This window comes from Lactuca saligna, chromosome 5, assembly GCF_052625555.1.
Source record: "Lactuca saligna cultivar CGN05327 chromosome 5, ASM5262555v1, whole genome shotgun sequence".
Taxonomy (NCBI): Eukaryota; Viridiplantae; Streptophyta; class Magnoliopsida; order Asterales; family Asteraceae; genus Lactuca; species Lactuca saligna.
In genome coordinates, this window is record NC_136421.1 from 6,128,583 (window position 1) to 6,138,624 (window position 10,042).

At 40.3% G+C, this 10,042-nt stretch overlaps 1 non-coding gene across 1 annotated transcript; it reads left to right on the forward strand.

Annotated features, from left to right (window-relative positions):
• Positions 1–681: 681 nt before the first annotated feature.
• On the forward strand, positions 682–788 carry LOC144999000 (small nucleolar RNA R71). Its single transcript, XR_013660530.1, has one exon. It is a non-coding gene; the product is annotated as a small nucleolar RNA R71 (small nucleolar RNA).
• The last annotated feature ends 9,254 nt before the right edge of the window (positions 789–10,042 follow it).

The window sequence follows — 10,042 nt, forward strand, 5'->3', positions numbered from 1 at the left end:
AAACTTTGAATTGATGCTTGATGATTTCTTAATGAAGCTTGTTGGTCAATCAAAATTTTGTGATGTTCCTTCATCATATTCAAGTGTTCTTTTAGCACTGCATCGGTATCTTGATGCCTTCTCTCAGATGCTTCCATGAGTCGGGTCAACATGGTTTCTAAGTCTATTTTCTTCTCGGTTGTTGGCTGCTCTTTTTGGTAGAAGCCTTATCCAGTTTGCTTTTATTTCTCTTCCTTTTGCTTCTTGTATTTTTCGTATGGAAACCACTCTTTCTTCGGTTTTCCATAGTCTTCATCGTATTTATCTCCACTTGAATTGCAAACTTGAGCTTTCTTGTTCCCATATTCATCCATGTTGCAATCTTTTGTCAAATGTGGGCCACTACATCTCTCGCAACCAACACGAATTGCATGAATTGATTGGTCCATTTGGGTCAATCTCCTATCCATAGTGTTAAGCATTGCCATCATGGCAGCCATTTCCTTAGAATGTGCACCCCCAACTCCTTTCACGCTTTCATTCCTTGGATCGTGATATTCATGAGAGTGCTTCGCAAATTCTTCAACGAATTCCTTGACCTTGCCCGGATTTTTCTTCGTAAGCGGTCCTTGAGAATCAAGGATTTGTCTTGTCAAAACATTGACCCTGTAATAGAATATGGACACTTCTTGTTGAATGTTAAGGTCATGTTGAGGACAATTCCTTAACAACCCTTAATAACACTCCCATGCTTCGTAAAGTGATTCCCCCGGGTTTTGCTCAAATTTAGCTATTGCCTTCTTGAGTTTAGCTATCTCTGATGGTGGACATAATTTGTCTAGAAACTACTCACGTATTTGAGCCCAAGTAGTGATTGTACCAGGTGGAAGTGCTTTTAACCAATCCTTTGCAGCTCCTTTAAAGGTAACGGGAAGCATCCTTAGCAAGACGATATCTCTGTTAACGTTCGGGACATTGAAGTAATCAACAATGTCGTTGACTCAATCTAAATGCTTGAACGCATCCTCATGATCTTTTCCATAGAATGGGATATTCTTTAGTTCAGAAAGGATATGTCCTTTCAGCTCGAATGTGGAAGTGGTAGGAATAGTAGGTTGTACTAAACCTGGACCAACATCGTATCGAGTTCTCTTTCTGTAGGCTCCCATGGACATTTCTTCAATATTCGCCATCTCGTTACTTGGCTCGTTTTTGGGTTCACTTGTATGTTCTTCAAATTCAGGCTCAGTATCGTATTGAGAATCGATTTGGATGAGTATTTGATCAAAGTGTTCAAGCTTGCTCTTGTTCTTTGAAGATGAACTTGACTCCCCCGTTTTCTTCCCTGACTTCTTTGAGAACACTGACTTGAATTCTTGTAAAGGTGTTTTCTTTGGTGTTTTATCTTCTTTCATGCTCTTATCCTTCTTTGTGTGAATTGCAGAATCGGGATCTTCAAGTGGTGACACCAAAGGTGTGTTAGAACCTCTGGTCATGAACTCCTAAAATAAAATAAAAAGATAAAATGTAAAATTGAACTAAGAAAGACGAACTAAAATAAACAAATCTAAGAACTTCATTTCTCACATCGTGAATCTTAAGGGTTCATGTCATGAGTCCTGTAATGTAGAAAAATATTAAAACAGAAAAGTAAATTCTTGTAGGTTTTACCCTACAAAAATGATCGATTAATTTAAAGCAAACAAACTAATAATTAACTAAACCGTTCCCTGGCAATGACGCCAAAAACTTGATGTGCACAAAAGTACCCACTAATTTTAATATTTATAACCTAACAAACTTAGACTAACTATGCACCTATAGGCAGTGTACCTAGTCAGATTATAATATAGCTTGGGTAAGTCGGGTATCGATAATAGGAAACGGTGTTACTAATTAATCTACTTGCTATCAAATTAACCTAATTATTAAGAAGTTTAAAAAGGGTTTTATCTGATTTTACAAGATCAAACGAACTTAACTCAAATTCAATCAATAAGTAAAAGCACTTTTGTTTAGTTCGAATCTACTTCATCCTTATCGCTAGCTAATAATTATGGATTAGCAAGTTGGTTATTATTATATTAGTAATTTAAGTCTAACTTTACAGATAATTAATTAATTCATGTAAAACTATGTATGGTCACACACAATTAAACACAGAACCAATTATGATTATCAATATACTATGTAAGATTTATTATGCAAACGCAATTATAGTCATAATCTACGTTCTCTAGCACAACTAAATTTATTTACTTTAATTACTAACTAAGATTGGTCAATCCTAACTTTAACAATTTAATGTTTACTAAATCATTAGGTAAACAAGTTTATGTAGTTAATGGTCACTAAGCTACACAGAACATGAATTTAAACAACTAAAGAAACAAACATAAGCATGCTTGGTAATGATAAATCAAACACAAGCAATTTACCAACTCAAAAAATCCGTGTAAAATTAAGCTATTCATAAGTTAGAAGCTTCATCTAGCTAAACAAGAGTAGCTAGATTCATCTGCTCATAATAGCAACTAACAAACTAACACATACTAAATAGGCAAACCTTTTTCCAGAACTTCTCCTCTGCTAAAAATCATCTTTTGGAAACCCTTCAATTAGCCAAAAAGTCCTCAAGACGTAATGGGCAAGGGAATTTATAGTTTTCTGATTTCCCGAGTTCACGGCGTGAACCATAAGGATTCACGTCGTGAATATGGGATAAACGTGTTCGGCAAGGACTCTTCCAACCGCATGCATATCTTGTAGAAATCTCCACTCACGTCGTGAACCATGACTTGTTCACGTCGTGAGAACGTCTTTTGGTGATTTTCCGTTCTTCTTTTCTTTAATCTTCCAAAGTTCCATATTCTATCAATATCAGTCCCTATTTTTAAAGATGCTTCTATTTGGCTGCAAAATAAAAATTTAAACTCATAAGTACTATTATACTATGCAAATAATGAAAATTTCAATAGAAACGTAAATAAATATTGCCTAAAAATATGTATACATATGACAATATCACCTGGGTATTAGGTTATCTCTCAACCAACCATTAACTTCCAAAGGTTACTCATAACATGTTCCAAGTGTCCCGCTGACTTCTTTCTCACATCAACTATCTCGGCCTAGTGACACACAAGTCACAAGTTCTCTTTACCCCAACGAATACCATACTCCCATCAAGAATCATCTTACCCTCGACCTTAGCCGAATTAATACTCATTTTCCTCATGCACCTACTGGTATTTCCCATACTAACGAACTGACCCCACCGCGTCTAAGATATCGGGTGACAACAATACCCCTCAACCAATAATCCACCTTAGAATCCAAAATCTCCTTTTTCCTACCCAACGCACTACCAAATGCAAGCTCAAACTCGAGAGTTTTGTCCGACCCAAAGTTGGAACCACTTGTCCCAATGAAACAATCATCTCATGACTCAACCTACAATCCGTGCTAATACAACTTGTCCAATTCCCTCCTGTTGTGACAACCACCACTCAAGTCAGGATATAACAATTCCCGACAAGTATGGGGACCCCAGTCTCTTCCCTGGTTCGACCGCCAGGCTCCCAAAAACTTAACTATTAGGGATACCCTAGCCCAAAACTCTTCGGCGTCGTACTCTGATCAAAGAGTACTTCCTCATAATCACGTCTCGCTGACTAGAGAGTACTACAGGTTCCCGTAGCATCACAACAACCTCCCTCTGACTAGTGAGTACTACGGATTCCCGTAGCATCACAACAACCTCTAACTAGTGAGTACTAGGCTTCCCATAGCATCACAACAACCTCTAACTTAGCCCCACCATCTCATTCTCACGTTACCGCCACCCTGTGTTCACTAGCTCATGCTCCATGGACTAACATAGATAGGTGCCCACACTTATCGAAACTACGCATCATTATTCCTGACGACAACTGCCATCACCAAGACACCTCTCCCCGCTACAATTCTCATTCTTAAACAATTCCTCCTGATGCCAATACCCAAGGGATCCCACTGGTATCATAGATACTCAATACGCCACTTGCAGTCTCAACCCAAGACTCAACATTAATCCGAACTTCAGGTCGTCATACTCGGATACCTCGGCAATGACCACAGAACCTCACGACGTACTACCTCAACCCCTGATCTCCTTCTTTCAGCATCATACATAGATACACCTACATATTCCCTTAGAATGTTACAACAAATCTTCATTTCACAACATGCCACTACATAGTATCCCAAATCTCAATTGAAACATGAAGGAATCGTCAGTGACTCAGAATATATTGGCGACAATTCGAAACTTCCTTCTATATTGCTCAAAACTCATGCAATAATACTCATAACGACCCTGAAGTTGTTTCTTAATCAATTCCTACTCTTTCAAAACCGTACAACCGCCCATACAATGAACCAGAGTTCTCTCCGTTGCCAGACTAATCTTACGAGCCAACCATCTCGAATTCACCATAATAATTTTGAAGAATTCCTAACCACCCCAAGGTCTCTGACCAACGGCTACTTGCTGTAAGGACACTCATCCATTCACAAACATGCACTACATGCATTATCTTGCTCTATGTCTCGCCTCGACCACCAATACCCATGATCTCATGAACCTGCATGCACTGCAGATATCTCTATATCCAATTCTCTAACCGCTTTTGAACAAATCTCAAATATCCTCAATAAAGTACCCGGTTCCCCCCCCCCCCCCACTTAGGGTTTGAGCCAACACCAATTGGCGCACTAAAAATCTATCTCACAAACTGTTTCCACCAGTAACATCGCACCTACTCCTGGAAGGTGCTATGCAACGCTCAATGATCTCCCTGATAGGGATAAAGCAACTCCAATACCCCGAACTGGAGATGAATTCAGAAACTTTTCATCATGACTGCCTCTTAGTCATTCAGAATCTCATACTATTCCACTACCAGGAATCTCGATTGTCCAGTATGAACCCTGAGTCTCAGTCCGGAAATTATGAATCATCATACTCCTCATCCTTGTGTTCTCAACCAACGTTCCATCACATGAATAATGATAATAATAGGGAGTCCATTCCTGCACTCGATACCAATCATAAACAAAAGGGCCACCACCCCGATACACTCTTCTTGTTTATCCGATGCTACAACCAACACACACCCTACTATACTCAAATAGGGTGCATCCTGGTCATTGACCATCTTAGTCTCCACTGACAACCTGCTCATTTTATATCATTATCTCACAGCAGATATACCTCCCGATACTATGGTGGAAGATCACCATTAATGTCAACCCACAGGGTGTACGCCCAAACTCTGAAACCGAAATCTCAACACTTCTTACGTCTCCCACATGAAACGAAAGAGAACTACTCGGGTCACAGAAAATGACATCTCTACTATTGGCTGATTGCTCAAATCAGACCGCAATCCTCCATAAGCACCATCTCTAATCTTCCTTGAGTCTTGCGACTACATCTGTCATCTCACCAAAAATCCTTGAAATTATCTCAACCTCACTCTCAAGGGATGCTTCTTTGAAACTCATTCAACATGTCCCTCAGGCCTAATACCCTTCCGCATTCAATTTCCACCCAATCCATCATGTCAGAATAATCAGTAAAAATGTACATGCATCATCTGCTATGAATCGTGATACCCGAACCATGACACCACCTCTCAATCTGCCACCGACCATGGTACTCGAACCATGACATCACCTGTCGGTATGCTACCAATCATAGTACTCGAACCATGACATCACCTCTTTTGAGGCTCAGCCCCCTCCTTGGCCTGAGTCCCCAACTCAATCTTACTCTTCCGAGCATTTTCCTGGAGCTCGGAAAATGTTTGGTATATCGAGTTCGCCACGAACTCCCAGATATCTCTCCTCAGAATACTCATATATCGACTCATGCGTGCCTGCTCAGAAGACACATGCTTAGGGCAAAACTGCGCCTTCTTGTGAAACATATGTGTAATCACAGTCACGAACTCCGTCCCGTTCTTAAAGGATAAGGTCTCATGTGCCAACTGTTCCCTCTCTAATAGGGAACCGAACCTTCTCGAAACATGGTGGTGAACTTCTTCCAGGTCACCGTTGTAATCTATGTAGGAGTAAAGTCTGCCGACACAAACTTCCACTAGTCCTTCGCTCCCAAGTGGAGCTGGTTCAGCTCGAACCATACCCTCAAATGCTCTAGACAGGAACAAGTGTAGAAACATCCCTCAATGTTAGAGGCCCAGCTTATCGTGAATCATCCTGCGAATCTCGTCATCATTATGTCCGCTGCTTTATGGCGTGATGTGGACCCACCATGATGTCTCTGAAACACAACACAAAGATACCAGAGACTCGATCGAGTATGCTCACACTTGATCACCCAATCCTACTTGTTCCTTGGTACCCTAAGGATTCTTACTTGAGTTGCGCACTGATCCAGTGTTTTTAGTAGTACGGACCCTATACTACCGTCCACACCGCATCAGTATTCACCCCAAGTCCTCCTCCTAGGATTCCAGATCACAATTACTCTACTTCTCGCTAAACACAGGCTACCCTTCGGTAGGCCCCTCATAAGCTCCTCATTGCTACCTACTCACTCTCAAGCATCTCATAACAACAGTAATCTCCTAGGCTAAGGCATCACAAATCAGGCCACTCTAGTCCTAATATGAATACCTAGCCTACTCTAGCATACATAGCATATCATATCATATCTCATAACACATAATGTAAGGCTATTTTGAGAAATCACTGTTCGGGCGCTGACTGATCGTACACACTGCTTCTTCCCGCTTTTCTCAAATTCTTATATATATATATATATATATATATATATATTGAAAAATAGTTTTTTTTATGAAAAACTTTCTCAAATCCTTAGTTTGAGTTCAGATACGCCCAAAGGTGCATCCGAATCCCTCAAACCAAGACTCTGATACCAACTTGTAACAACGTAAATCGAAACAGTTTTTCACTTTTAAAAACATAATTTCGTTCATAAGGTAATATAAAATCCAATGTATCATATGTCATCGTAATAAAACAAATCCCAAGATCTCAAATACATAACTCCCATCATTGTGTACGGATCATGCCGATGCCTTCCCGCGATCCTGCCGGTACCTAAAACACATATCACATAAAATGGTAAGCATAAATGTTTAGTGAGTTCCCTAAAATACCACATACAACACATACGCCACTTAAGGCCATAACTCTATGGGATCTTCCGATCCATGTGTCTCAGGGGACTTCCGTCCCAACTCTGGTAGACCTTCCGACCCTACCAGAATGACCTTCCAGTCCTCATCATCTTGACCTTTTGGTCCATACATTGTTGACCTTTCGATCCATGTCATGGTACTCACAACATAGCATAACACATACATATCACATAGAAACACATATCACATACTCTGCGTAGCACATAAGACCTTCCGGTCACACATAGTTACCATTTTAGGTAAAGTATAGTGAGAAGACTGACCTCTCATGATATTTAGCAAACCTTCTGGCTTGATAACCTCGATCGAGCCTCCGACTAACACATAAGGCAAACATCTCTAATTAATACTTTCTCTTGTCCTCATATCTATAGAATGGGTAGAAGACCATTCTACCCCTCCCTGACTTCTCTTGAATCAGTTTGACCAAAACCCTAAGGTCAACTGAAGTCAACTCTCGTTAATGGTCAAACTTTGACCAGACTCGTCGAGTGCGCTCATGTGACTCGGCGAGTCCATGCTTGTCCTCTGAATTCTCCTAGGGTCTCACTCGGCTCGTTGAGTTAACCTTTCACTCGACGGGTTACCACTGGTCACGAATCGCGGGGCAACTTGACTCGACTCGTCGAGTCCCCTTATAGACTCGACGAGTTTCTTCCATGGCAACACTCAAACGAACTTCTAAGGTCAGATCTGCTTCTCTAACCTCTAGATTTGACTTCTCCATGCCTAATAATCACGTAAAGGTCCAATATTGAGACTCATGCAATGCACACAAGGCTTCTTTTGGTGAAATAGTTTCTAAAATGGCAACCTAGGTTCATATCTCCAATGGAACAACATAAAGAAGAATGCTTGGGACTCTCTGGACCTCTTAAGGTCTAGATCTAAGAATTATTCCACCTTGGGACCTCATAATCTTCGAATCCACGCTAAAGAAGGAATGACAAAACCCTAGATTCCAGAAAACCACCAAATACACGAGAATGAGTATAGATTCATACCTCCTACAGCAGTCCCATGCGAAGAGATGCTAGATCCACTGCCCTTATCTCGTTCCTTTCTTGAGTCATGCTCTTTTCCTTGCACAAAACCTACTATGTTACTTGATTTCATCATAAGAACTCTCCCAAGGCTCCAAAGGCGATTTAGGGTTTCTCACAGGAGATATGAGGCGCATCTACGATCGTAAGTTCCTTTAAATAGGCTCCAACCCTGGAAATTAGGGTTTTCTCTGACTATCACCTACTCGGCGAGTCCATACTTGGACTCGCCGAGTCCTCTCATTAAATACCCACAATCAACTTGACGTGACTCGACGAGTCAGACTCTCGACTCGTCGAGTCCCTCCTAAATCCTCAAAATTAAAACACAAACTAACATACCTGAAATCTCGGATGTTACACTCATAATTGATGCCAATTCTCAAAACAAGCAATAGGAGGCTAGGGTTTCTCAAGGAGTGATGTTAGGTGATGGAGGCTGGTCATGAGAGGGTTTCCCAAAAGTTAGAGCTCTTAAATAGGGCTCAAAACCAAATAATTACGGTTTTGATCTGCTGCGATTGCGCCTGGCGTAACCTAAGCTGCACCATCTGTAGCCCGTTAGAAATGAGATCCACACATAGGAAGCTACGCCCTGCGTAGCTTGACTACACCCTATGTAGGGCAAAACCCCAAACTTCTAATTTAACTTCAAACAACCATAACTTCTTCGTTTCAACTCCATTTTTAGTGTTCTTTATATGAGTAGAAAGGTATCAACGAGCCCCGGATTGTTATCAAGTTAACTTTGACTAAAAACATACGAAACTAAAATCCTTAATTCATGCAAGAAGAGCAAGATAGAACCTTCCTAATTTTACCATCTTATTCAATGCACAAATCAATGGATTTAGTCACTTAGTCCAACATTTAAAATATTGGAAAAGAGCCTAAACCGTAATTTTGTCCCAACATCCTAAAATTAGAATATCACTTAAACCAGGTGTTACACCCTACATGCACGAAACAGTTGAAAAGTGAGGGTACAACCTCCCACACTTGTTAGTATCTCTTTATGGAAAGATCCCTGGAGCCCATCTAAAATATCCATGATCCCTTCCTTAATCGTACCGAAGATCAAAAGATTATGATCCAAAACACGACGAGTAATATCTAACGTGATGAACTCTTGCATGATCTAATCAATCGGTTCAACCCCAAAGCCTAAACCATAACCTGAACCATAACCTCCTCCTCGAGTGATCACCACCATACTGAAAGGAAAACATATAAAAGATCAAAATATATCTGAGGAATCTCTTACACTACATGCTCTTTAGGATCTATGCGATTATCCTTTATTCGAGTAGATCTTGTGCTTTCAGTAGTACTGGATCAATACTACCTTTCACAACTATTCGTACTTTCCTCAACAATCATCCTGAATCCTCTATGTCACTCCTCTATGAATAAACTCATAGGGCCTTTTGTTAAACAACATACTTCAATCATACTAAGATACTTCCTAGACTTTCCTAGGGTCCCACTATCCATATAAGCACTTTTTAACACTATCCTTAATTATTCTACGAGGAACCCTACCTCACCCTGCTCTCAGCCATAATTGAAACTTCCACCAATTTTGGCTAACTATCTTACAAATATAATCACATGTAACAAGAATTAAATAATCTTTGAGTACTAGATCTTGTATGGCAACAGCTAGACTCAACCATGAGTTGCGTGATAGAGCCAAATCAAGCATTCACAAATTAATTAGCATATATTCTTAATGCGTGATTTTGTAGTTCTTGACTACGGATGGTCTATCGCCAGACCATATATTCTTAA